At 45.1% G+C, this 27,740-nt stretch overlaps 1 long non-coding RNA gene across 1 annotated transcript; it reads right to left on the bottom strand.

The window, feature by feature from the left end:
* Positions 1–24,750: 24,750 nt before the first annotated feature.
* Positions 24,751–27,481, bottom strand: LOC119535003. Its single transcript, XR_005217149.1, has 3 exons — positions 27,422–27,481; positions 25,080–25,260; positions 24,751–24,817 (listed from the first exon to the last, which is right to left on the bottom strand). It is a non-coding gene; the product is annotated as an uncharacterized LOC119535003 (long non-coding RNA).
* Positions 27,482–27,740: the final 259 nt, after the last annotated feature.

Below are 27,740 nucleotides of genomic sequence, written 5' to 3'. Positions count from 1 at the left end.
CACGCTGAATGGGCGGGGCCACACCTCCATGGAAATAATTCAATCAGAGTTATCACCTACAGTTGGGTGAGTCACTTCTCACCCAAATATCTCACAGGACTGGATTAAAACATGGGTTTGGGGGGGGATAAATAAATTCAAATCAGCACAGATGCCCTGGCCTCAAATGCTCTTATAATGAAGGTTAGGGAGACACAGCCCTCTCTCAACATAAACAATATTAAAAAAATATATATTATCACTTCAAGAGAGTGAAAAAACAGTCCAATATGACAAAGCAAAGGACAACCAGAGAGCTGAAAGACATTGGAGAAATCATCTATCGAAAAGTTCCTCCACCAATAGATGACGAAAATCTGTGACGTTGGCTGAGTGCAGCCCTTGACCTTGAGAAAGTTACTGAACAGATCTGTGCTTCTGTTCCATAATCTATAAAAGGGGGGTGGTGCCTCACGACTCCCTCTTCGAGCTGCCATGTAAAAATGCAATCCTCCATGCAAGGTACTTAAAGAGCACCCAGAACATGGTACACACCTGAATACGATTAGCTGTAATAAAAACATCATTATCATCATCATCACTCACATAGCAGCGCATGTCAGCTGAGCCCCACCTGAATGCTGAGTGTCCTTGTGCCCAGTCCTGTGTGTTTTGAGCCATATTGCTATTTCCTCTCGTGAGGACTTGCAGTGAGATCGGTGGGAAATTTCAGGTCGCGTTGAAGAGCACACCCTTTAGAACTAAACACAGCCGGCCTTCCAGAACAACCAGCCTCTTCTCAGCCACGGGACCTTGGCATGCCTCGGTTTCCTCAATAGAGTTCTCGATTTAACCTGTGGAAGCCTCAATTTCCCCATCTTTAATGAAGGTAATAGTGGCAAACCTTACTGGATGGTGGTAAGGCTTAAGAGAGAAAAGCGTACCAAGAGCTTCCAGAAAACCAGTGCTCCGTAACTTTTACTATAGTATGTTTTGGGGCCAGAGGATGCAAATGAGGGAGATTTAAGGGACAAATTGAAGCAGGCCTTTAAAAAACGGTGGGATGAGGGTTTGGGGAAGGGGGCCGAAAAGGTGGCGCACAGGGCATTTTTAAAGCACTGAAATTATTCTGTATGATACTGCCATGGTGGATACATGACATGCATTTACCAAAAAACAGTGAACCCTAATGTAAACCATGGACTTCAGTTGCTAACAATGTCTCAACATTGGGTCATCGGTTGTAACAAATATACCACTAATGCAAGATGTGAGTAATAGGAAAAACTATAGGGGGGAGGGGTATGGGAAATTTCTGTGCAATTTTTCTGTGAACCTAATACTCCTAATAAAGGGAGGGGGGCTGTGGGCAGATGGAGAGCATGGAGAGGAGATGGGGACGGTGAGGGCCACTCTTTGTCCACTGGCCTACCAATTTTGGATTCCCTCATTCTCTGAGAAATCCCTGATACTCATCATAGTATTTTCCAGAAATTGCCTTTTAAATTGTGACAAGTAGCTTTCCAACTCCCTTCTATGAAACTACCTGGTTCAGTTCTTGAGAGGGAACTACCAGAAAACATACCCAAATGACCATTTTACCAATGAAACCAGATCAGACTGAGGATTTACACCTCTTCTGAAAGGGCAAAAACATTTGCTTTCCACGTCATCTGAATGTTTGCAGCTTGGATGCCAAACTAAACACGTGAGTCCCGGGACAGGCAAGTCGGGCTACAGAGCAGTGCTGTGGGTTGTGCAACCTGAAATTTAGGAGTCCTCCATCTCCATAAATTACAACAACTCCATGCTCTGGGGAGGAAATTAGCTCAGAGAAACACCAAGTGTGATTTTTTTAAAAAATTCAATAGATTGACATTCCAATAAAATAAGATCTTCTACCCTCTGTCCACCCCTGGGTCCCTGGGGAGGTATATATTCCAGAAATAGCATTACATTCACACTATATTCTTGGTTCAAAAATAACAGGCCAGAGCTCTGCCTCTCCCATCACTGCCAGAGGGCAACTCGGAGTGATATCCACGCGACGTTAGATGTTATTATTACTAATGATGACAGATCGTTACCAGGAACACACAGCCTTGGAAACACAGAGGGAAACAAGCACATCAAAGGGACATAAAAGCATTAGGCTCAGCAGCAAAAGGTGACATCGTCTCTACTGGGTGCAGGGTTGGCAAGGAAAGGAGAACAGAAGAGGTTTTTACCAGCCTTTAGGATCTGGGGTTCCTCCCTTTTTAACGCTGATTCACTCAGTGGCACTCAGTGGCCTGGGTTACTTGCTATGTGGCTCTACCCAAGTCTCCTGCAAGCTGTAGGGATGAATGAGCTAATGCTGTTGAGATTTGGAGATGAAAGGTGGCAGCGGCACACAGGGCACCCTCGGGGTTTCTGAAAGAAGAATTGTCAATGTTTGGAAATTGCAAAAAAGTCTCTTGGCAGCACAGTGGGTGTAATGCTTTCTGTGCCGTTGCAGCATTCCTGGTAAGGGGCATTTGGTTCTCTGCTTTGCACCTGTGCAATTCATTGGCCAACTGGGGGCTGGGAAAGAAGGGAAGCCAACACTGGAAGCCACTTCACACTTGCCTGCTTTGTAGAGAAGGGTTTGAGACAAGGGTTAAAATGTTGTGAGATCTCTCCGGGTGTGAGATTTGTACCTACTAAAACTACAATCCAGAAAAGGGGGTTTGGGGAGAGTCTCTTCAACTAGTGTTGGCAGGAAAGAGGGAACAGTGGGGATTTAAGTTTAAAAGAGTCCTCTGGCTGGTGCAAAATAAGGAGTGTTCTAAGGACTTGGACAAATTGTGTGGTTGATTTTTAATTTAGAGTTTATGCCTCCTCCTCTGGAGGTCTCTCTCCATTCCTTTCCACCTAGTTGAACATGCCCCTTCCCCTTGGAAGTTGTCCTTTTAAATTATTTTTATGCTATTTCACAAAAGGGAAGCATGCTCAGTTTAAAAGATCTAAGCAATATGATATAGAGACTGTAACTGAAGCTGTCCCTCTGCCTCACCCTTTGGCCACCAGTGAATCACAGCTAGCGGAATGTCAGGGCCGTGGAAAACACCGGTCTGCCCGTGTGCACGCATATATTGGTAATTTAAAAAAAAAAACTTTTATTGGGGTCATTATATATTCATACTGTGCTGTGATTTATGTCTTTCCTTTAAGTATATAAACACATCTTTCCACATCACTATTTACCTTTACTTCTTTAGAATCCTGATCAAGCCCTGCAATTTCCATGAAAGTTTTTTTGCCAATTCCAACCCTCCTTGACTTGAAACAAGAGATACAATTGTATTGAGGACATTATATGAATCTGGGCTTCTGCTAAGCACTTAATAGCTACTGTCATTAATCTTTATATGTTAGTTTCTCAGCTACTAAAACAAATCCCATGCAATGGGTTGGCCTAAACAATGGGAATTTACTGGCTCATGGTTTTGAGCATCAGTAAGGTGATGCTTTCTCCCAGAAGACTGTGGTATTCAGGGGCTGGCTGCCAGTGATCCTTGGTCCTTGGCTGTTCCATCACATGACAATGCACATGCCGGCCGGCACCTTCTCCTTTCTGCTCCAGTTTCTGTTGACTTCTGGCTTCTTCCCTTGGCTTTCTCCCTCTAGGTCCGGCTTTCACTCTCCTTATAAAGGACTCCAGTAGTCAAGACTAAAGCCCAACCTGATTCAACCGGGGCACACCTTGACTGAAGTAACATCTTCAAGAGATCCTATTGACAATGGGTCCACACCCACCAGAGTGCAGACCAAGACCAAGAACACGTCCAAACCGGGGTACACAGTTCAATCCACCACGCTTCACACTAACTCTGCAATGTTGGTATTGTGATTCCCATTCTGAAGAGGAAACTTGAAGCTGAATTAAATTAATTACTTTGCCCAAGTTCATGTAGCTCATAATTCCATGGAAGACCCAGGATCCTCCCCAAGTGCACCTGGCTCCAAAGCCCAGGCCCTTTCTACAAGCCCGCACTTGGCATTCATTCATTCATTCCACCCATTCATTTGGCAAATATTTTTTGAATATCTACTGTGTTCCTGTGTTATTCCGAGCACTTAGAGACTCAGGGGTGAGCAAAAGCAATTTTCCAGACTTTGCATTGCTTGCTCATTTCCTTCCTTGGAATCTGTCCAGCCTTATCGATAGAATGCAATTTGCCATAAGCACAATGTTTGAAGGTTTGCTACTGTACCAACCAAGACCCAGTAGAACTCTAGACTTTTTGCCCTACCATGAGAACACAGAGGTAAAAAATCAGGCTAGTTTTTAAAAAGCAAAACTGTCAAATCTATCTCATGTCTTTAAAAGAAAGAGAAAAAAAGAAAATGCCTTCTTAAACATACTTTTCTCTCACCTAAATCTGATGATAAAGAATATTTACTATTGAATAATCATCCCTCATCTTAAGCTCATTTCTAATGAGCTCTAAGTGGTTCTGCCTTTACCATTTATACCTGGCTTTTTAGAGAAAATTAAAAAAAAAAAAAAAAAAAACAAAACACACTTCACCAACAAAAAACCAGTTCTTCACTTAGTTAGGCAAGTAAAAGATAAAAACATCTTTGTATATGCTTAGATGCTCTTTCCAAATGAAACACTGTTCCCGAGGTGAACTTAAGGAACCAGAGGTGCAGTTTGTCATTCCAGGTATGCTGTAGCCATTTGGCCGCTGTGGAATTCTGCAGCTGTCAGCAAGTGAAATGGATGTAAGGAAGTAAAATGATGCCATTCAGAAAGTGTAATTTAATCATAGTTGACAAATTTAAATTACTTATAAGTATTGGCTCCATGGAAATATATTACATCTCAGGGCTGGGGATTGGGGATGACTGCTTAAGAAAAAAATGCAAACAGGCGTATAGAATATAACCTCTTTAAGTGCCTGAGGGCAGGAAGAGGAAAGAAAAGACTTTTCTACCAGACTAGGTAAGCCAGGTATGAATGGAAGCATTGAAATTTTGAAGCACTTGCTTTTTAGAATTTTCCTATTCAGAAAGTTAAAATTTGCATCAAAACTTTTATCTCACTGCATCACATGTTGACCAAACATCTTAGGAGCTTTTCCCTCACTTAAGAGATCTTTCACAATTGACCCTTTTTTAAAGGAAAAATCCCCACCGAAGATACCCTGCTCTGTTTGTCTGTTTTAGTGTTTCCCTCCATACGAGTATTGGAAAAGTAGATGGTTGATGAGCCATGCTCTGTATGACATTGCCTTATCTATACCTAAAATTTAAAAGCAGGTCATGCCCAAAAAGAATCATCCAGAGGTTGCTAGGGAGGCATTAGGTGGCCTGTAGCCATATGCAATCAGGCAGGGAGCAAGCTATTTGCACAAAACCCAAATCTTACATATAAATGCCATGGGTGCCAGCCAACTCAGGGCCACTTATTCATGTACCAAATAATTCATCAAGAAGGACAGAACCCATAGGCCCCCCAAAACTAAGTTCAGTGGCTGACAGAGAAGCTCACTAGGGGTGTAGCCCTGTGCACTTATTCAATACACACACACACACACACACACACACAGTGAGTAATTATGAACAAGGGTTAGCACATTCCAGGTACAGAAAACTCAGTACATTTTGTCTCCAAAAAGTTCTTTAAAATGGGGAAAGATATTATTTGGGGTAATGGCCCCATTAAGCCATCATCACCTCATAACACCTTCACACAGATTACTCATTCGGTAAAGACTTTCTGAAATTCTACAAAAGGGAAGGCCCCATACCAGGCCCTTAAGAGGGTGGGTTGTAGGTGGGCTGAGAACCCATGCCCAGAGCCCCTGACTCTGCCATGTCTCAATGCTGTTTGTTCTGGTGGTGGTGAAGAGGATGGGTGTGGGAGCCAGGGATGACGGGCACCTCCTCACAGGGTCGTCATAGTCATTACCACACGAGAGCACCAGTGCCGGGGCTCGGTTGCCTGCTGTTATTTTTACAGTGGGAATAACTAATTTTTACTAATAGCATGTTTCTTGCATAGTCTAGGAGCCATGATCAATTGACTATTCAGGTTAAGTAACAGATGAACTAAAATAAGAATGGCTAAATAAAACAAATTGAAAAAAAGGTGCAAAGATCTACAGTAGAGTGGTGTAGGCTTTGTGTTGGAGACGAAGTTGTTTGAATTTAAGTAAGTTACTTAAACTTTCTGCAATTTTACTTACTAACTTGTAAAATGGGGAGGATAATACCCACCTGTCTTAGTTGCCTAGCTGCTAAAACAAATACCATACAAATGGGTTGGCTTAACAACAGGAATCTATTGGCTCATGCACGTTTCAGAGGCTGACTTCCCCCTGGGGTCAGATCTTCTGACAATCTTTGAGGCTCCTTGGCTTTTCCATCACATGGCGATGCACATGACAGCATTCTTTCCTTCCTCCTCTGGGTCTCATTGACTTCCAGTGTCTGGCTGCTTCCCTTGGCTTTCCTTCTGTGTCTGAATTTCATTCTGCTAAAAAAGGACTCCAGTGAGGCTTATGAAAGCCCATCCTGATCTACCAGGCAGGCCACACCTTAACTGAAGTAGCTTCTTCAAGAAGTCTTATTTACAATGGGTCCACCACCTCTGGAATGCAGACCAAGCCCAAGAAAATGTCCAGACTGGGGTACACAATTCAATCCACCACACTACCTTCCTGTGAGAATTAAATGAGGCAATCTACGTAAAATGTTTGGTAGATACTGGTGCTGGTTTGAATCTGTTATGTGCCCCATAAAAGACTATGTTCTTTTAATTTGCTCTTGTGAGGGCAGACCTATTGTGGGTGGGATCTTTTGATTAGGTTGTTTCCATGGAGCTATGACTCACCCAACTGGGGTGGGACATTTTGATTAGTTTATTTCCATGGAGATGTGACCCTGCCCACTCAAGGCGGGTCTTAATTATTTTACTGGAGTCCTTAAGACAGCTAAGAGCTGACACAGACCTAGACACTTGGAGATACAACCAGAAAGATGTTTGGAGATGCAAGTGGAGATGACACCCAGAGTTTGCTTCAGAGAAGCCAAGTGAGAACCCACAGACACTTAAAGAGAAAGCCATTGGAATTAGAAGCTGAAAGCAAAGCAACCTAGGTGCAAAGGACCAGCAGACACCAGCCACGTGCCTTCCCAGATGACAGAGGTGTTCCGGATGCCATCATTGGCAGTTGTTCAGTGACGGTATCCTCTTGTTGAGGCCTTAGTTTGGAAGCTTTTATGGACTTAGAACTCGAAATTTGTAACCTAATAAATCCCCTTTATAAAACCAATCCATTTCTGGTATCTTGCATTTTGGCAGCTTCAGCAAACTGAAACAATAATATTATAGTGCAAATCCTCACGTGAGTTGTCTCATTTTTAAGTAAAAGAGGAAGGCACGCTGGCTGACTCAGGACTTCCACTAGGTGGCGCTAGAAAACAATGCCTAAGAGCAAAGCATTAATTTTCAAAGACCTGGACTTCCATTGGGGTGCATCAAGGACAGTTTCCAAAAAACACTCCTACCACAGAACATTCCATGCATCGCTTGGGAATTTACCTACTCCTGTAGTTCTCATGTCTGCCTCACCCTCCTTCTAAGTAAGATTCTCACTCAGCCAACAATTACTGAGCACCTGCTATGCGCTAGATGCTGGAGGTGCTGAGATGAAAGCCACATGGCACCCGTCCTGATTGTGAATTCCACTTTGGCCATGTGGATTTTGAGGTTCCTGTTACTTCCAGATGGGGTTTAGGTATTTGGTGAACAACTGGATATTCAGACTTGAAGTTCAGGACTGACATCCAGAAGGTAGATTTTAACTGGGGAGCCATCACCTCTAGCTCATAGTTGGCGAGGAGAGTGGGGAAGTTGGCCGGGACAGAGTGCAAAGTGAAAAGCTGTGGGCAGGAATAGAATCCTTTGGGCTGTGGAGACACCAGAAAGAGGACAGAAAGAAAGACCCAGGAACCAGGACAGGGTGGGTGGCAAAGAAGCCAAGAGAACGAAGGGATAACTCGGGAGTGCCGATCGCATCAGGCAGGGCCACCAAAGAGACAGAAACCTTCCTGCTGGATTCAGAACATTTTCCCTGGGGTCACTGAAAAAGAAGCCCATGTACACTTGTTTGAGCACAGTGGGAAGTGGGCAAGCGGAGATGGACCCGCACAGGCTGCGTTTTTAAAATTGTGAATGAGAAGAAGGGGACAGTTAGGTTGGCTACGAGAGAAGCAGCGAAGGTAAATGCGGGAGGGGTCTGGGTTTGTTTTTTACATTGTAAGCAAGATTTGATGTTATTTATACATGGGGTCAAAGGCACCAATTGAGAGAGACAGGTCAATAATAAGTACAAGTGAGAAAGTTTGCGGCACCTCTGCCCTTCCCCTCTGTGTCAAACAAGTTGTGTGCCCTTGAACAATCTCCTGACCCTTCTCGAACTCAGATTTCTCATGTATAAATGTGTACAGATAAAAGTATGAACTGTATGTGAGGTCTTTCTTAGCCCCAAAAGTTTCAGTCTCCAGTTTCAGCTTTCCAGCTATCTGAACAGTAAATGGAAGAGAGATACAGGTTAAGTACCTTGAAATATCTTTTTCTGACATGGAAGCCAACCTTACAACTTTATATCCCCCAAAGAATTCATTCCATAAAATGCAAAGAAGCCCTTTCAAAAATATTCATCAGCTAGTGTGCAGTCGACCGTGTAAGTAGCATATGTCTTTCTTCTGGAAGTGAACTAATGGGGCTCTAGGTTCACCATCCACTGGTTATGCACTGTCAAGTCTTCAGACGGAGCCTCTAGATGTTTCCATTCTTGAACACTAGGTAATGCAGCCCTGGCACGGTCCTACTCCAAACACTCAGTTAACACTTGGGCTTATATATAAATCTTTTATTAAGGCCTAGCCAATTATAATAGAGAATGCAGGTAAAGATTCTCAGGCAGGCAGAAAATTAAATAAGCCATCTCCATGTACATTGAAATACATCTTGCAAATTACAGGAAACATGTTCAGATTGCTCCCACTAGGTTCAGGCCGTGTTTGACAGGCCCATTCTAACAAGGAAAGTTCTTATGATCTTCACAAGATATGAAAGCCCTCAACAGAAAGACACGCTTTTCTTATTCATGAATGTCATAAAATTTGCATCCATGACACCCTTCACAGGCTTGCTTTGTGCCCCAGCAGAGGATGGAAAGTGGAAGTCCATTCCCTCATCCTTTCAAAAACACGTGAATATCCTTATATACTCTTCCTGTAGTTTCCAGGCCCTGTATCGAGAGGATTAATTATCATAAGTCTCAAGGACACTTAGGAAATGTCTTTGAGCTGAGTGTCAGGGACTAGCAAGAGAACCAACTTCCTTGCTGCTTCCTGGCTCTTCCCAGTTTTGGGGGCATGTGGGAGGCCAGTCCATATAGAAGGCCATTCCTCCAAAATCAAAGAGTCACTCAAAGAGAAGAAATTGCTGCCCATGTTCCTTCATCTCAAACACTGTGAACACATACATCCCTGGGACTGTATTAGAGTTCCTCATTAGTAATAAAAATGGCCTACTCTGAAGATTAGCCGGACACCCTACCTCTGCCGTCCAACTGGTCATTTTGTTCCGAATGATTGGTGCTTCAGGTTAGGAGATGTGCTGGGAGAGGGTTAGGAATGTTTTGCTGGAAGGAAAGGACGAATTGGCACCACATCTCAGTCTCCCCAGTTCCTCCAGCCCCGCATTATAGCTGAAGATGGAGCGTTGGCCATAATGAGAGGAATTTCCTGAATCCGTGCTCCTCCAAGAGCTGCTTTCTGCCTGCCTTTCTGACCCCCGCCTGCTGCCAGCGATGTGCGGCTTACGTTCAGTTTGTTCAAATACTCAGTGATTTTAATTAACCGAACGCTGTTCCAAGAACCAAAATCAAATACTCTTGTGATCTTTCATGGTGAAGCAGAAACCCCTGGGAAGAGAGGACAGGAAACAGCCCTGCCCCCAACTCCTGCTTGTCACACGGAGCTGGGGCCAGAAACACCCCATAAACCCACGGGCAGTCATTTATTAGAAATCATGTCATCGAAATGGAAGTTGCCAGGGTACAGCAACTTCGGGGAGGGAATTGCCTTCCAGTTCATATCGATTAAATGTTACCTTTACTCCCACCATGCAGATAAAGCACAGCAAAGAGAAGCTAAGGGCCATTTTATTAAAAAGGTGATTCAGGTGAGGTTTCCTCTTAACTCGATTGAACGAATGTTGCAAAAAATGTTGGAGGCAGATAAAGCAAATCAGAAACTGAAGCAAAATGACTTAATTGCTTTGCCATATACACGCAGATTTAAAAATAAGAGGTGGGACAGGAAAGCTTGCATCACTGAGATTTAAAACCCTTGGTTACTGAAAGCAAACACAGCAACAAACCTGGATATAAATTTGTGTCCAAGTTAAAATAAATGAGATATTGGCTTCTATTACAAAAGGGTAGCTGTACGGGCTCATCGGGATGGCTAGCATTTGAATTCTTTTTGCCTGATGTCTTTTCAAAGAAATGTGCAGCTGGGCATTCTGACCCCAAGTGTGTGGATTCAGATCAAACCAAGTGTGTGGTTTTATTTTTAAACTCTTCTAGAGGTCCTTTTACCTAATGACCTGGCTTCTGCAGATGAACTTTATCTTCCTGACTGAAATAACACACGTAAGATTTTCCCCTTCCACCATGACCTTGTCACTTTGGACAGACATAAAATGTGGAGTTGCACTGCAACTTGAAGTGATTTCTGGGGCCAATTGGGTGCTGGCAGCTCTGGGGCGGGAGAGACCTGAGTATGAAACCCTCCTGCCTTCCCCAAGCTGTGGGAACCTGGGCAGCTTCACACTTCCCTGGGCTACAGTTTCCTCAATACTATTATTGAATCAATAACAGTAACAATAACAATAATACATACTGTACTCAGTATCTGTTGCTGCTTGACACATTACTCAAAACTTAACGGTTTAAAAGAATAGCTCTTTGAGGGGCATCAGGAATCCAGGCCCAGTTTAGCTGGGTGGGCCTGGCTCCGGACCCCTCCTGGACAGCTGCCAAGATGTCCCAGGGCTGCCGTCGTCTGAAGGCCTGCCTGGGGCTGGAGGGGCCACTTCCAAGACGGTTCCCTCAAGGGCAGAGGCAGGGGGCCTCGGTCCTCACCACATGGGCCTCCCCCTAGGCCCATGGAATCCTCTGGAGACTGGGGAGCAGCAGCAGGGAGCCTGAGGAGGGGGAGTGGCCATGAGCTCAGAGGAAAGCCAAGAGCACGGGGGTCTGGAGGGTGGGGAAGAGAGCGTCTGCTGAGAGGCCACATGACCGAGGACGGAGATTTGGCCACCGGGTTGCATCATGCGGATGTCGTTAGTGATTACCCAGGAAAAAGCCAGTCCCTGCCTCCCTGCCTTCCCTGTCGGACCTCTCCTTCCGCCATCCTCTCAGGGATCCAGGCCCTGCAAAGGGCTGATTCCAAGGACCATCACCTGCCTCCTCAAGGAGCTGCATGCTCTAAATGCCCCCTCGGGGTCCCCACTTCTGCTCCTGGAGGGAGGGGACAACCCTCCAATGTGATGAACCACTCCCTGCAAAAGGGAGGGTCGGGCCGGGTGCTCAAGGCAAAGTCCTAATAGATGACTTTCAAAGACAGTGTTTCTCACCCAAAGGAACCAGGACTAACGGGTGGAATTCCACCTCATAGACAGGTCCTGGATTCAAGTGTCGCGTGAACTCCGGGTGTGTAGTGGAAAGAGCTTGGCCTGAGTGTGAGGAGAGCTCACTCCTGGTCCCGGTGCTGCTGTCCACCAGCTCTGCTGCCTTAAGGAACTCACCTCCCCTTTCTTGCCCTCTGTGTCTTTCTCTGTGAAATAAGGCGTTTGCGTTCCACGTGGTCTGGAGCAAGTTCGCCCCTATGTCACCCTGAGCCTGACAATAGATCGTGTCAGAACACCATGGATTTCTGGTAAATTAAACTCTACCATAAGAACTAAAAAGGATTTTCCAGCAAAAAAAAGGGGGGGGGGGGGTGGTGGTGGGGCATGTTCTCCAGGCCTTCTCTCTATAATCTAATACCAAGCAGTGGGCATTGGAGTGGGGGGGGGGTGGGCAATCAAGCAGTAGGTCCCGGCAAGTCCATTCCCCAGTGTTTCACTCAACGGTCATTTGTTGCCTATTCAGTTAGAGACAGGGAAGTAGGTGTGAATGATTTAAGAAAAACACAGGAGAAACCTTCGAATTGAGAAAACCCTATGCATTACCTTATTTTTTTTCCTGGGAGAAAGAGCAGCTGCTAATTGACCACAACCTTGGAGCAACTTTGGCCACAGGAAAGCAGCTTTCCAGTTTAAAAATCACTCGTGAGATAATCTCTCAAGTCTCCCCGGGGCAGGGCCAGGACAGATACATCAGGGCTGGCCAAGGCCAGCTCTTCTCTTTCCCAGCAACTGAACGGCAGGGGGATCCCTCTGCCAAGGGCATGGATTAAATTCAGTCCGCAAGCAGGTGGAAGTCTAAAACTGCAAAATGTGCTCCTCCATAGAAGAAAGGGAAGCCAAAGAAGAGCAGGATCGCCTAGACTTCTCAGCCTCAGAATCTAAGTATTGTGAAGATACAGACCCTAGAGGGACTCTCTAGAAACTAGAGCAGGGAAAGATGGCATGGATCCCTTCTCTCTGGGCCACACCTTCTCCTCCCTCCCTTCTTGGAAAGCCTAGTACGTCTGTAATTACCCGAGTCAGCCTCTAGATGACAGTCAAGGAAAGGAAAAACAAAACTCGCTAAATTTAATTGGGGGACCAGCCCGAACTAATAAGTGCTTGGATCGGAGCTATGAAACCAATTATCACAAATAAGAGTAAAGAGGTAAAATGCAAAGAAAAAACTAAAATGGGACCTAACCAGTTCTTTTAGAGAAATCCCTTTCAATGCCACTTAACTGAGAATGTTAAAATCAAACCAAAGGGACAGCTTCCTCAGGATGCATTTTTTGCTGGATCAGTTACAGTGCCTCTCTTTATGCAATAAATGTTATTGCACTAAGTGCCTTCTAAAGCCCCTGTCATTCTAAAGTTCTCTGAATATACTCCTAAAAAGTGGAATGCAAATTCCTTTTTTGCAACTTGAATCGATTCCCTATAGATTTCAAGGCCTGTAAAATCCCACAGATTTCCACTGCTCAGTTCTGCCTACTGGCTTCTAGCCCTTTGGAACTAACATCTGAAATGAGATCTGTGATATGTCCTGGATCCCGTTCATTCTTGGGAAAAACCTGTCCATGGGTCTGTCTCCTCCCCTGGACTCCCCTGGACTGTGGGGGGCCATGGTGGTGCCTTAAAAGCCTCAGGACCTGAAGGAGAGCAGGTTCTCTTGTAAGTGTGCGTCATCAACCCTTCAAAAGAGGATGCAAATCCTCCAGGAGGGCTGCTACCCTGTGGAGAGGGTCTGGAGGGGTCTTCCCACGGGCCTACTTCCCAGTTGCATAAAGCCTGGACCATGTGAGCCCAAGTCCCCTGGGAGACCTGGAGAGCAGGACTCAGCAACAAGGCAAGGAGGGCAAGTGGCTGCGGGAACAGATTCTCAAAACACAACGCAACAGGCAGACCTGGCATCCAAGCTTAGCCCACGTTGAGCAAGCCGGCACCCCATCGGCGCTCGTGGTATCTGGCAAATGCCTGGCAAGTCCCCACGTGGCAAACATCTAGTTTATATGGGTCCATTTCCTCCTGGCCGTTTGCCCACCTGAAACCTCACTCATATAAAGCTTTAGAAAAATTTAAAAACTGCTTGACAGTTCAAAGGATTTACTATTGAAAATTCTTTTTTCTTTTTTAGTTCAGCATCTCTCTTCAGGTTGGAATGGACCCCAAGACATCACACCTCCTCCTCACCTCCAGGCAGAGAAGTGCTTAAGCCAAGCCAAAAAATCGACCCCTTTCCTCTTCATCAAGTTCTAATGGTGATTTTACAAACTACCCTGCCTTTTTCACTTCCCCGTTGGCACATTTTTACTGATGTCCCACTGTGGATTGAGACAGACCTAGAGTCAACATCAGGCTTCTACGATTACTGGCGATGTCAATTTGGGCAAGCTACCCAACCTCCAAGAGCCTCTGTTTCTCCATCTGTGCAGTGGGTGTTAGAGTCTGCACCCATTAGAGCTGTTTCAAGGCTTGAATTAAAAATACATGTGAACAGCTACACACGGTGCTTCACCATTGTCGCTTATCAAGAAATGTGCTGTCCTGTCTCTTCCCTTTCCCTCTTCCCCATCTCCTCTCTGTCCCTTGCCACTTTGCTTCTGGAACCTTTGGGAGGGCAGTTCTGCAGCGACCCTCGGCCCATAAGCTTGATTGTGCACCTTAAGCTCCAAGTCCACCCCCACCCCAACCCAGTCACTCATAACGAAGTGAGCAAGTAACCCCTGCCTTGATTCTCCCATCCCTCTAGGGCAAGATTCTCCACAGGGGTAGTTTTGGAAATCTCTGAGGGGGATGGTTGTTTATCATAACATTAAGTGGGGGAGCACTAGTGAAACTTAGTGTTCAGGAATATCAGACATTCCACTTTGCTCAATTCAGCCCCATATAATGAAAAGTCATTCTATGTCCCATGTGATTTTCAAATATACAACTGTACATTCACACAGGTGAGAAGCCTTTTGTAACTATCTCAGCCCAGAACAAAACTCCATTTTCCATGTAAATTCCAAGCATTTTTTTCACATGGTTATAAAATATACTGAATGTTCTAGAACATTTTTTTGTAAGTCAAAGGATGATTGTTTACTCTGTGACTTGTAACTTTACTAAGGGTTGTTCACAATTTTGCAGAATCATTTTACTGGTGGTAATGCGTCACCCACACAGCATAATACCTATGCAGCCCCCATTAGAGCTGTTGGGTTGCTGGTGATTCAGGAAGAGGTGCGGGGAACCCATTTATCCATTACATCATGGTTGAAGCATTTTGTAAATTAAAAAAAAAAAAATCTGTGTTAGGTAGGCTATACTATCCTTTCATTTCAGGATAGTAAGTAGATAATTGGAAAATATGGTATTTATTGTCAAAACACCCTAGAGGTGATGTCCGGAGATATTTGATGTCCGGAGACATTTGTTTGCCCTAACTGGGGTCTAGATGCTACTGGCTATTGGGTAGAGGCCAGGGATGCTGCTAAACATCCCGCAATGCCAGGACGGTCCCCACATCAAATGTCAGAAGGACTGAGCTTGAGAAACCCTGCTTAGTTTCTAGGAAATGCAATGTCATAAGTTAGGCTCCAGGGGAGTTTCAGCCCCTCCAGGGACAAGTTCAGGGCTGTTAAAAGCAGAGAGTATGTGCACATGTCACAGACGCCTGGACCAAGCCTGGGAAATTATCACTGTTGGCCTCAGGTCTTGGTTCTTAGAAGCAGTCAGCTCTGTGTGAGCTTTGCTTCTTCTTCGCTGAGCCCCAGGGGAGTCCCCTAGTGTTCCCCACTTGCCTGAAATTATTTTCCCTCTAGCTGCAAACCCCCCGGGAAGCCAGTCCTCTTCCTGCATCACAGAGAGGGATGAAGGGCTGGGTGCAGCCCCAGATGACGCACTCACTTCCTCATTTGCTCCCTTCTATTCCCCTCCCCACCAGGGTTGTCAGAGTTAGCAGATAAATCTGCGATATTTCGCATATAATTATATTAAACCATGCAACATTTGGGACATACTTATACAAGAAAATGATTTGTTACTTATCTGAAGTTTACATTTCCCCGGCATCCTGAATGTTATCTGGCAATCCTCCTCCGGAAGTGAGAGGTGAGAGGGGAGCCTGGGAGGCCAGGAGTGGGGGGAAGGCAGTTTGCCAGGAGTGCTCGGGGAGGGCAGGTCTTCACCCCAGACTGCCAGCTAAGGGAGGGCAACATCTGTCTTGGCGAGGACTTTCTCCTTTCATTCGCAGAACCAAAAGGTTCTTTCCCTCTGAGAGCTAGGAACATTATATTTAGAGGCCAGAAAACACAAATGTTCCTTTCTATCCTGGATTTCTCCAGGGTCTTCTCATTTCAAAGTGAAAGATACAGAGGGAGACACACAATCCTTGTGACCCCAAGATCGAGGACCCCTGTGAGGCTCACTGATAGCACCATCCCAAAAACAGAGGGTGAAGGTAGGAGCTTGGAGATCAGCTAGGGACCATCTCATTGCCCCGGTGGGCAAACTGGGGCTGGAGAAGCAAAATACTTGCCCTCATCTTCCTACACAATGTTCTTTCTAGGCCTCTGTCCTAGTTTGCTAATACTGCAGAATGCAAAACACCAGCGATGGATAGGCTTTTATAAAATGGGGGTTTATTTCACTACACAGTTACAGTCTTAAGGCCACAAAGCATCCAAGGTAACACATCAGCAATCGGGTACCTTCACTGGAGGATGGCCAATGGCGTCCGGAAAACCTCTGTTAGCTGGGAAGGCAGCTGGCGTCTGCTCCAAAGCTCCAGCCTCAAAACGGCTTTCTCCCAGGACGTTCCTCTCTAGCAAGCTTGCCCCTCTTCAAAACATCACTCCCAGCTGCACTCTCTTTCTTCCCCCCGAGTCAGCTCATTTATATAGCTCCACTGATCAAGGCCCACCCCGAATGGGCAGGGCCACGCCCCCATGGGAACATCCCATCAAAATTATCACCGACAGCTGGGTGGGGCACACTCCAAGCAAATCCAACCAGCACCAAAACGTCTGCCCCACACAAGACCACAAAGATAATGGCATTTGGGGGACACAATACATTCAAACCGGCACAGCCTCTATATAAATAAGGCAGCAGGGGCTCCAGGCTAGTCACAATGAGCGAGGTAGTCGGCCCCTGGCCTTCCTGAGCGACTCCAAGACTCCTGGAAAGTATGAGCAGATGCAGTGCAAAGGAAAGTATATCTTTTGCACCATAATAAGCTAACTGGAAGGGAGAACATAGGGGTTGTGGGAATAGATAAAGAGCCTTTTAATTCCAGAGTGTTTTCCCAGCCAAAGGCTTGGGGGCTAAATTTGCAAGGCTTGTGCAAGGCATTGGTGTCATGGTGCTCATATCCCCTGCTTTCAACATGAGGGTCCCCTCAATCTTGAACTTGACCCTGGAGGGGCTGAGCAGTCTCCTGGAGCCTAACTTATGACACTGCATTTCCTAGAATTGAAGCAAGGTTTCTCAAGCTCGGCACTGTTGACATTTTGGGCCGGATACTTCCTTTGTGTGGGAACTGTCCTGTGCATTGTGGGATGTCTAGCAGCATCCCTGGCTTCTACCCAGTAGATGCTTTGGACCAATTCCAGCCATGCAGCTGGGTACACCATTCCTGTCCCACCTCCCTCTATTACTAAATTAAACACACTTGGCTGTGCTCCACCGGTGAGTGTCATAGTGATGGTCTTCAGCCAGAACTCAAACCCAAAACTCCAGCTGCTGGGACCAACACCCAAGATGTGACTGAGGAGATAAAATAATTTCGGTGGATATCTCTGCAACCACCACAAACCACCCCCCCCCAAAAAAGATAGTTTAAATCTAGCAAGCCCATCCAATCATATCACTGGGCCCTGAGAGCAAGTGTGAGCTACAGATGTTGTTCTAAACAGTTATCTGTGATCTGTTGTATATTCTGTATATTTTCATTTCTCTGGGCCCCAGTCACCTGGCTCCACACTCCACCTGCACGGCTTCCCTTGGACCCTTCATTTTGACACTCTGGGCAATAGGAGTTTCAAATTGGAGCTTCCTGCGAGATTCTTGCCCTTAAGTGCCTCTCTGGCTTCTATGCCCCCTTTGACTTGGGTAAGAGACACCCTGCTCCAGTTTGAGCCAGCCAGCCACCGCTCCCCAGAAAAGCCTGGGTATGCTGCGATTCAGGCAGAGCTTCAGGAACTGGCAAGAATTCCTTGCTGCACGAGGGAGCTGCCATTTCTGACCTTCAGATGAACATGTCCCAAAGAACCTTCCAAGCCGAAGAATCTTCCAAGCTTCCCACTGAGCTTCGAAAAGAACACTGGGGGAAAAATAGGAAGAGCATCAAGAGGAAGAATGGAGAACAGAAGGGAAATGAAAGCAGCAATTCTTGTTTTGTTTAACAAAGGCTCATTGGGGTTAGCAATAATCCACAGTAGTATGCCTGAGTCACGGAAGCAAGACTGGCCAATGGACAGGGAGTCTGAACAGAAAACCAGCGCAGGTTTAATGGGAAGTCCATTGGTGAGAATGGATCGAAGGAATATGGTATCAACTGTCTCCAGGCCCTGTTTCCTTTTCCTTGGGTTTCAGTGAGAAACCACACTTTTGCAGAATCAAGTAGTGTCTACTACATAGAGAAAAGCATCCTTTAACATTAGCAATATGGAAGCAGATTGCACAGAAGGGGAGAGAGGTGGTCCCCATCTATGAGGTTTGGAGTTGGAGAGAAATGCAATTTCTGTAGCCTAATAAAATTCAAAGATGTTTTTTTAAAGCTGGCAAACTATTTATGGGAGACAAAAGAACTTTCTGACCCACACAAATTATACTTTGGTTGGTGTGCCAGTTTAAATGTACTATGTCCCCCACAAAAGCCAAGTTCTTTAATTCAATCTTATGGGGGCAGACTTATTAGTCTTTTGATTAGGGTGGAAACTTTTGTTTAGGTTGTTTCCATGGAGATGTGACTCTCCCAACTGTAGGTGAGACCTTTTGATTAGATCATTTCCATGGAGATGAGGTGACACCCATGCGGGGTGGGTCTTAATTAGTTCACTGGAGGACTGTAAGAGAGCTCACAGAAAGGATTCTCTCAGAGAATCTGAGAGAGACATTTTGGAGAGAAGCAAAGAGATGACACAGACACTTGGAGACACTTGGAGATGCGGAAAGACATTTGGAGATGCTAAACTGAGAGCTGAAGCCCAGAGTTTGCCCTGGAGAAACTAAGAGAGGTCCCCCAGATGCTTAGAGAGAAACGCCCTGTGGGAACAAGTAAGAACGCACAGGAGCTGAGAGCGAGAAGTTAAGACAGACAGAAGCCCAGAGACATTTTGGAGAAAGCCATTTTGAAACCAGAACCCAGGAGCAAAGGACCAGCAGACGCCAGCCACGTGCCTTCCCAGATGACAGGTGTCCCAGATGAGAGGTGTTCAGCCTCTCTTCAGTGAAGGTATCCTCTTGTTGGTGCCTTAGTTTGGACACTTGTGGCCTTAGAACTGTAAATTTGTAACCTAATAAATCCCCTTTATAAAAGCCAATGCATTTCTGGTGTTTTGCTTAATGGCAGCTTTAGCAAACTGGAACAGTTGGATAACCTGACTTTCAAAGAATATCTCAGTTAAGATAAATGATAGGAAGCTTCCAAAAGTTAATCACTCTCCAGACTTCCAAAGTGCCAGACAGCCTGATGGCAATGGCTGTCTCACCCTGGCAGCATAAGGCCCTGGAACTAGAGACAAGATCATTTGGTTTCCCAGATACCTCCCTCCCTTTCTGTGGCTTGGAGCCCGGTGAAGTTGCTCCTGGCCTCAGCAGCCACCACCACAGTCTTCAGAAATGCATCTCTGCTGTGGCCTGAGGTGCGTCATCCCACCTTTATTCCTGAGCATTATTGGGGTACTACTTGGTCATCCTTGGTGCACCCAAGAAAAAGTTGGTCAAATTTTGCATAGCAGCTCTAAGTCTCCTAAAGCTTCCATGGCTCACCTGCACTGTGATATCGCATATACGGAGCGGGCTGCATTTCTTCCTGATTCCAGAAGCCATTGTGCTTGCAATGGTCTATAAGGCCCTGCAGAATTTAGGCCTGACTATCTCTATGCTCCTTTCCTGATACGTTTCCCTTGCTCACTCCTCTCTGGCCCCCAGGATGCCCGTTCCTTGTTCCTGCCCCAGGGCCTTGGCTCCTGTTGGGACACTCACCCCTCCAGACAGCCTCCTGGCCTCTCCCTCGACTCCTCCAAACCTTCATTCAATGAGGCCTACTCTGGGCAACCCTTCACTTTTCCATCTCCCCTGCTAGAATCTAAGTTCCATCGGAGAGAGAATTTTATCTCTAAACAAGACGGTGTCTGGCGCACAGGAAGTGCTCAATAAAGATTTATTGAATGAGTAAGTGTCCTACTTTCACTTCAGTCCTTGTCTGTTCAAATTAAAGTGTTCTGATAAAATTTCCTCCACTTGTTTCTCAAGGACGCTGCTGCTGCTCAAGACAGGAAATTGAGTTTCTAATATACAGATGGAACTCTTTGCTAATTTCCTGCACTGTTATGGAGATTTTCCTCTTTTTCATGTTCCTTCATCAGTTCACTGGAGAACCAGAAGGAAATGCCTCAGAATGCCACTTTTCTCCAAAGACAGGGTCTTTTATCTTTGACCAGAATTCTTCTCCCATCTTTTCACTTCTATGTAGAATTCAAACATTATTTTTATGTAATTATTAATATTATGTTAAATACTTGAGGTTTAATAGATAATCAATTATGAGGCTAAAACATCACTTGTTAGAAGAGTGAAAATTTTCTCTTTATGCATCCTCAAAGTTGGAAAACTAACCTTAACAGGAGAAGTGGATATGTAGCTACCCCAGCACTAAGTGAAAATCGAAACAAAGCAATGGAACGTCCATCACATGATAGGTGAACCACAGTTCTCTGAGTAGGAAACATGAAACATAGACAGTCAAAAATTCTTTATAGTGAGAAAGTGCTAGAACTTCTTATACTAGTAAAAGATGGCATTTAAAAAGAATTAGTAAGTTGCTTAGAACAGCTATTTTCTTTTTGTCAAAAAAGAAGTGACAAAAGTCCTTTCTATCAGAATAAAAGTTGAAAATGTGGAGGGATGGCTAAGAGTGAGAGCCCCACTCGTCTAGGACTCAGGTGCTCCAGGATAAAAGAGCTGGTCTGCCAGGAACTGGCTGTGTCACCTTGGACATTTCCTTTAAAATCTTTGAGCCTCAGTTTCCTCATTTTCAAAATTTGGGGATTGGATTTCTAAGATCCCCTTAATTCTACAAGTTTCTACTCTGAATTTCTCCCTGTTACTGGTATTGGGATAAAACTTCCCCCCAATACACACACACACACAAATGCACCCCAACCCCACAGCACCCCTTCCTGGATTCCTAGTAGTCAGGAATGATGGCGTCCAGCCTGGCTTGCAGAATAAGCAGACATCACCGGCTTTGAGATCTACATTGACACATCGATGGTGCAAGGCTTCCAGTTCCAACTCACAGGAATAAGTTTTCACAACAGTGCAAGGAGCTCAAGCCCTTCGCATTGCGACATCCAACCAACCTCCCCAGTTGGCTTCATTCCCGACAGCCCAGGCGCCGTGATAAGCAGAGAGGTGCAAACCCTGAGCCTCTGTGGCCAACCCTCAGGACTGGGGTAAAGGGGCAGCTAGTCTAGCTCCCCTCCAGGGCCCCTGCACTGTGAGGGTCCCCAGCACTTGGGCAGAGGGAGCCCCCACCTGTGGGCATCAGCGTGTTAGGAGAAAGCGCACAGCCAGCGTATAGAGAAGCTGCTAGGAAATGAGGGCACTGCAAGCACAAAAGCAGGCGGTCTTATCTTCCCAGATAAAAAGGTCAAGCTCTTGAGGCAGGTTTGAACTATCCAAGGGAGGCATTTGCTTCAAGGCTAAAGGAAGCCTTTCCAAGAAACTCCCTTTTCTGTCTCCCTTCCATCCATTCCCAAATTCCACATCTGAACCCTAAAGACACTTTGAAACCAAAAGAACCATGAACCAACATGTCAACACTGTGACTAAAACTCAAGTATATTCCAATTACATTTTCCAGAACCACTCATACTCGGAAAGAATTCAAGACAACTTCATGAAAGGACACATTTTTCTCCTATGGTAATTATATGTAATCTGAATCCCACATGCCTTCACGAGCAAGATTTGTTTTGTTTTGTTTTCCCTCTCTCTTTTTAAAAGTGGTGATATATATGTACACACATGCATGCATGCAAACCCAGAGCTATTGACAATATTTTAAGGAAACAGACGCCCAGGTGCCTCACGTGTCCCCAGGCCACCCTCACTCATTTCCCTTCTGCATCTGCAGCCCCCGGTGATAGGCTGGTCTGTTAGAGCAGCACTCTTCAAACCTAGGAATGTGCATATGAATCTTCTGGGGATCTTGCGACAATGCAGACTCTGGTTCAGCAGATCTGTGATGGGCCCGAGATTCTGCATTTCTACTGGGGACGCTAATGCGGCTGGTCTGTGAACCCCACTTTGAGTAGCAAGGAGTTAGACCACCCCGGGGTAATCTGCTGTCAATTGGCTTAAGATGGCAGCACTGAGTTTTCCCACCTCACAGAGGACACTTTGGGGATCCCTGCTAACACAGTGCAATTAACCAATGTGCTGGAAACCGCAAATAGGGAGGGAGGAGGCCATTTCTGGATATAAACATGACTTTGCCCAAAACTCCCAAAAGAAGAACAGGTTAAGTCCCAGCTGCGTGGGAACAGTATATATGTACTAAGAGACCCAAAGAGGCCTTTATCTGTCAGGAACATTTGGGAAGATGCAGAACTGGCTCCTGATAATTCTTGACAAATCCCATCTCTGGCCCTGATGCTGCCTGGGACCCACAATCTCAGGACAGCACAAGCTCTCTTTCCCCAAAGCCACAGTTGCCAGAAAGCAGAAACCCTTCGGGAGCCTGAGATGTGTGGGTTTATTTGATTCCTTGTTGAGTTTTGAAAGCCAAACCAATTTCAGCCTCTTCTGCCAGATGAAAATGGATAATTTGGTTGTTTCAACTGAGCTTTGTCCCCAGAATGAAGAACACGCCAAGCACAGAGTTAGAGATGAATTTAATAGGACTGACTTACAGGAGATGATTTGTTTCACGGTGGCGACAGGCCGAGAAAGATGAAAGTTAGTGCTCTGCAAAAGCAGGGGGTACCAGGGAGTAGTTTATAAGGGTTAGGACAAGGAGGGTGTGAGAACAGAGTTTCAGCAGGGTTTTGTCACACAAGAGTGTGGAGATTTGTTACTAACAGTGATCGGGGGAGGGGACTTTCAGTGCTTTGTTAACAATACATTTTTTCCTGCCCTGTCTTGGCCAAGTAGGCAGCCACGTGAAAGCACTATAGAGGGGAGGGGCCCAGGCCCTGGGTCCCCACATTGATAGAAAAGCATCTTGTTATGCTGGAAAGGAAGGAAAATGCAAGGAATCATGGAGATATGTCAACAGATAGAGGAACCAGTGTGGAGCACCCATTGGCCAAAGTGGGTACAATTTGAACATCCAAATAAGTAGATGGTAGTGGATTAAAACCCATGGCACAGAGTTAACAGTCCATGAGTTCATATTGATGTCAAAGAATAAATGAACAGATAAATGGGGGAAAGGGAAAGCACTTCCTTACAATAGAGCACCACCCAATAAATACAGAAGATATGACAGAATTAGAAAGCATAAGTGGATGCTAAAACTTGTGACTATTTACATGGTCTCAAAGAATCTCCCCACAAATTATTTTTTTACTTCTAAAGGAAAAACAAGTTGCTTCATAGCAGAGAAAACTGGCAGACACTACCTTAACTCAAAAAAAACAAAAAACAAAGAAAAAAAAACAGTCATTTAGCTTGGTGGACAATGGTGAGGCAAGCAAAGGCCACCTGAAGCTTAGAAACCACTAGAAGAAAGTTGGAGCCAATAAGGATTTTTAATTTAATCTCCAAAAATATCAGAAGATCAAATTAAACAGAGGGCCCTTTTCCCCTGGGGGAAAGTAGGTGACTAGCCCTGCGTGAGCAAGTTGGAACAGAAGAGGTATGTCACAAAATTACTCAGCGTTTGGGTAACTGCTATTTTCAAAGAACTTTCCCAAACGTTGCCTTGCCTTATGCTATTTTTCACAGCAAGGCTGTGGTGCAAGGTATTGTTATCTCCTGTTTTACATATGAGCAAAAGTAAACCCCAAGGACTAAGAGGCTGCGCAGAGTCAGGCAACAGGGCTGAAGCCCCTTCTTAGCTGCTCCGTGCAGGACTCACTTGCTCTGTCCACGAATTTGGGTAAACGTCTGGTTCCTTATACATTATGTGCCAGTTTGGATGTATGTGTCCCCCTAAATGACATGTTCTTTGATGCAATCTTGTGGGGGCAGACAGTTAGTGTTGATTAGGTTGGAATCCTTTGATTGAGTGTTTTCCATGCAGATGTGACTCAATCAACCGTGGGCAAGACCTTGATTGGATAATTTCCGTGGAGATGTGACCTACACAACTGTAGGAGATAACTCTGATTAGATCATCTCCATGGAGGCCTGGCCCCACCCATTCAGCATGGGCCTTAATTAGTTTACTAGAGCCCTATGTAAGAGCTCAGACAGAAGGAACTTGCTGCAGCAGCTTACAAACACATTTTGGAGACGGCCTTTGAAAAGCAGACTTTTGCTCCAGAGATGCTAAGAGAAGACAAATGCCCCAAGAGCAACATTTTGAAGAAGGCACAGGAGCTGAGAGAGGAGCTAGAACACAACCCAGGATCAGCAGACACCAGCCACGTGCCTTCCCAGCTAACAGAGGTTTTCCAGATGCCAATGGCCTTTCTCCAGTGAAGGTACCCAACTGTTGATGCCTTACATTGGATACTTTATGGCCTTAAGACTGTAACTTTGTAACCAAATAAACCCCCATTATAAAAACCATCCATTTCTGGTGTTTTGCAAAATAGCAGCATTAGCAAACCAGTACACATTACAATGGGAAATTTTCTTGAGGAAGCAAGAAAAATATTTTAATACAGTACTTCTTTTTAAAATCTCATTTATTGCTTTCATTTCCCCTGGATCACTCTGCTCCATTTGGTGAAATTCCTGAAAATAAAAACAAACATCAGTAAAGTAAATTATATTAACCGAAAAAGTCTTTGAAAAATGTTAATCAACAATGTGCTACCACCACCACTATTCATTACCAAAAGTTTTCCATCACCCCAAATAGAAACATAATTAACAGCACTGAACTATATATTTGTTGTGGTCAAAAGGGAAAATTTTATGTTGTATACGTGTTACTAGGAGCTAATGCTCATCAAGTAAAATGTGAAAGAGTGGAAAACTTGAGAGAGATTTCTACCTAGAAAAGCCAGAGACAAGTGCCATCTTCAGTGGTGAAAAGCCCCCTCCAATTTTCTCCTCGAGTCCTTGTAACAGTTCATCTCTGCTGTTTTCTGTGTCTTCTGGGAAAACGTGCATGGAAAGTGCTGGTAGAAAAACCGTCCTGTTTTCCTGGTTGTCCTCACTGGTCAACCTGCTTCCTGGAACCAATGCTTTTTTTATTTTGTTTCATTTAGATTAAATGCTTTGTATTTTTCAGTTTAACAAGTTTAGAAAATACCAGAAAAGTGAAAATACTCCTATAAAAAAACACCCCTGCGCCTACCACTAGAACTGACTATCATTAAGTTGTGATACTTGTTTCAACTTTTCTCTCTTTTTTTTTAATCAAAAAAAGAGTAAAACAAAATAAGAACACACAGATAAAACTGAAGTTTCCTCTTTCCACCACTTAAGCCCTTCCCATTTCCCCTACCAGAAGCAACTGAATTTCCATGTAAATTATTCACCTGTCCATATTTATGTGCTCTAACAACATATATTAATGTTCATCATCTACCACTTTATCATAGAATTTTCTTTCACAATTAAAGATGACGAAGAGCAAATCTTTGATGCTTGATTCTCATGTCTATCCAATATATGTAAAGTCCCATTACATGAGCAATAAATAATAATAGATAATATTGGGTACCAAGAACAGTTCCAGATGCATTATGCTTGTAACCTCATTTTATTCTTACACATCTACTGTACGGATGTATATTATTATTATCTCTGTGCTCTGTACCACCTGGGAATTTCCAGCTCACAGATTTCTCTGCCTTTACTAACAAGGTCACCATCTGCCTGTTCGCTGCTCATGTTGAAATCAGTTTCCCGTGAGTCCTGAAATTTTCCCATGAGTTCCTTTTCTAATTGCTCCTCCGCTTGCTGGGAGCTGGGGGCCTTCGCCTTCTGTTCAAAGTCCTCTGGTGTCCCCCTCCCAACCACGGGGGCCACCACGGGACCCCCAGCAGCCCTGGAACTCTCCAGCCCCAGGACTGCCAGCCCAGGTGAGTATTTCTAAATAAGCAACCTCCCCGGAGGAAATAATATGACAAATCAGGTACTATCACCACGTTTCTGTTATCCTCTTAATATATCACCAAGTAGACACCTAAGACAAAGCAGAGCCTTGGAATCAGAGGCCTCTAAAGGCTCCCTCCATTCTGCTCTCTACTCTCCCATTGAGAGTAGAAATGCTCACTCATTAGAAGAATGAGTGAGCACCTACTATGTGCTTATGTCTTATTTTTGTCTCTCTTCAGCACCGTAAGCCACCTTTCCTAATCCCACCTGGCTGTTAAAGGATTAGAACCAGAGCTCAGTGTTTAACGTACTTCTTTCTGCCTTAGTTTTCCAGGGCTGCTGTGCCAAATACCACAGGCCTGTTGGCTTAAACAACAGGAATTTACTGTCTCGCGGTTTGGGAGGCTGGATGTTCAACATCAAGATGTCAGTGAGGCCAAGCTCTCTCTGAAGTCCTCAGCGTGCTGGTGGTGGCTTGCCGGTCACCCACAGCTCCTTCTCTGCCTCTGCCCCATGGCCATCTGCCTCCTCTGTCTCCTCCTCCAGACCGTGTCCAAATTCTCCGTGCCTGGGAGAACCCCAGGCTTACTGGATTAAGGTGACCTCGATTTGTTTGGCTTCACTTTAGCATCTTCAAAAACCCTGTTTACAAATGGGTCCATGTCCACAGGACTGGGGCTTAGGACTGGAAGGCCTCTTTGTGGGGGGCATGATTCCATCCTTAACACCTCCCTACCGGATCACGCAGGTTTGTCTTTCCTTTTATGGGTTGTCAGAGGCAAAATAATCCCAAATGCCTGCTGCTTCTCCAAGAGGAGATTTATTGCTTTTAACCAAGGGACACATTATAACAGGAATATATAGGTCTGTCCTGAGCAAATCTAAGACCCAACTTGCTAACTGTGATTCCCTCCTCCTCCTGCCCCTGCTATAGGGTGCTCCAGGTGCCTGTAGTGCAGGTGCTCCAATAGTCTGGTAATACCTGGTCTTCAAAGACTGTAACACTTCTTTAGGTCATCTTTATAGTTCCTGCAAAACTGGGAGGTGATCCTTCAAAAAAATTGCCATTCATTCATTGCCACTAACTCATTAGTCATCCCAAGCCAATGAGGTCATTGATCCTGAGGTTGCTTGCAATGGGATGGAGGCCAGACAGCAGGGACACTGGATTGCCTGTGGCAACATGCTCAGTGGCCAAACGGACATGGAAGTTGTATTAGTTAGAGTTCTCTTGGGAAATTAGAATCAATGAGAGATGTCTCTGATTATCAAATTGTAAAAGTGACTCACGCAACTGTGGGTATGCACGAGTCCAAATTCTGCAGAGCCGTCAACAAACCGTCAACTCCGAGGAAGATGTCCGATGAACTCCTCGGGAAACGAACCGACAACTTCGATGAACTCCTCAGGAAACGAACCAGCAACTTCGACAAGCTCTCCAGGAAATGCTTCACTGGGCAGCCGAAGAAGAAGTGAAGGTTCTCTAACCGTCTGGCTTATAAGCCTTCAACTGATCACCCGGACCAAATCCAGCCAATTGCATTCTCTCATTGTGGAAGGCATGCCCCTCGATGAGTCATCAGTCAGCTGCAGTCAATTGACTGATGAT

The sequence above is a fragment of the Choloepus didactylus genome, chromosome 5 (assembly GCF_015220235.1).
Source record: "Choloepus didactylus isolate mChoDid1 chromosome 5, mChoDid1.pri, whole genome shotgun sequence".
Classification (NCBI taxonomy): domain Eukaryota; kingdom Metazoa; phylum Chordata; class Mammalia; order Pilosa; family Megalonychidae; genus Choloepus; species Choloepus didactylus.
This window is presented reverse-complemented; position numbering and strand designations above follow the sequence as displayed.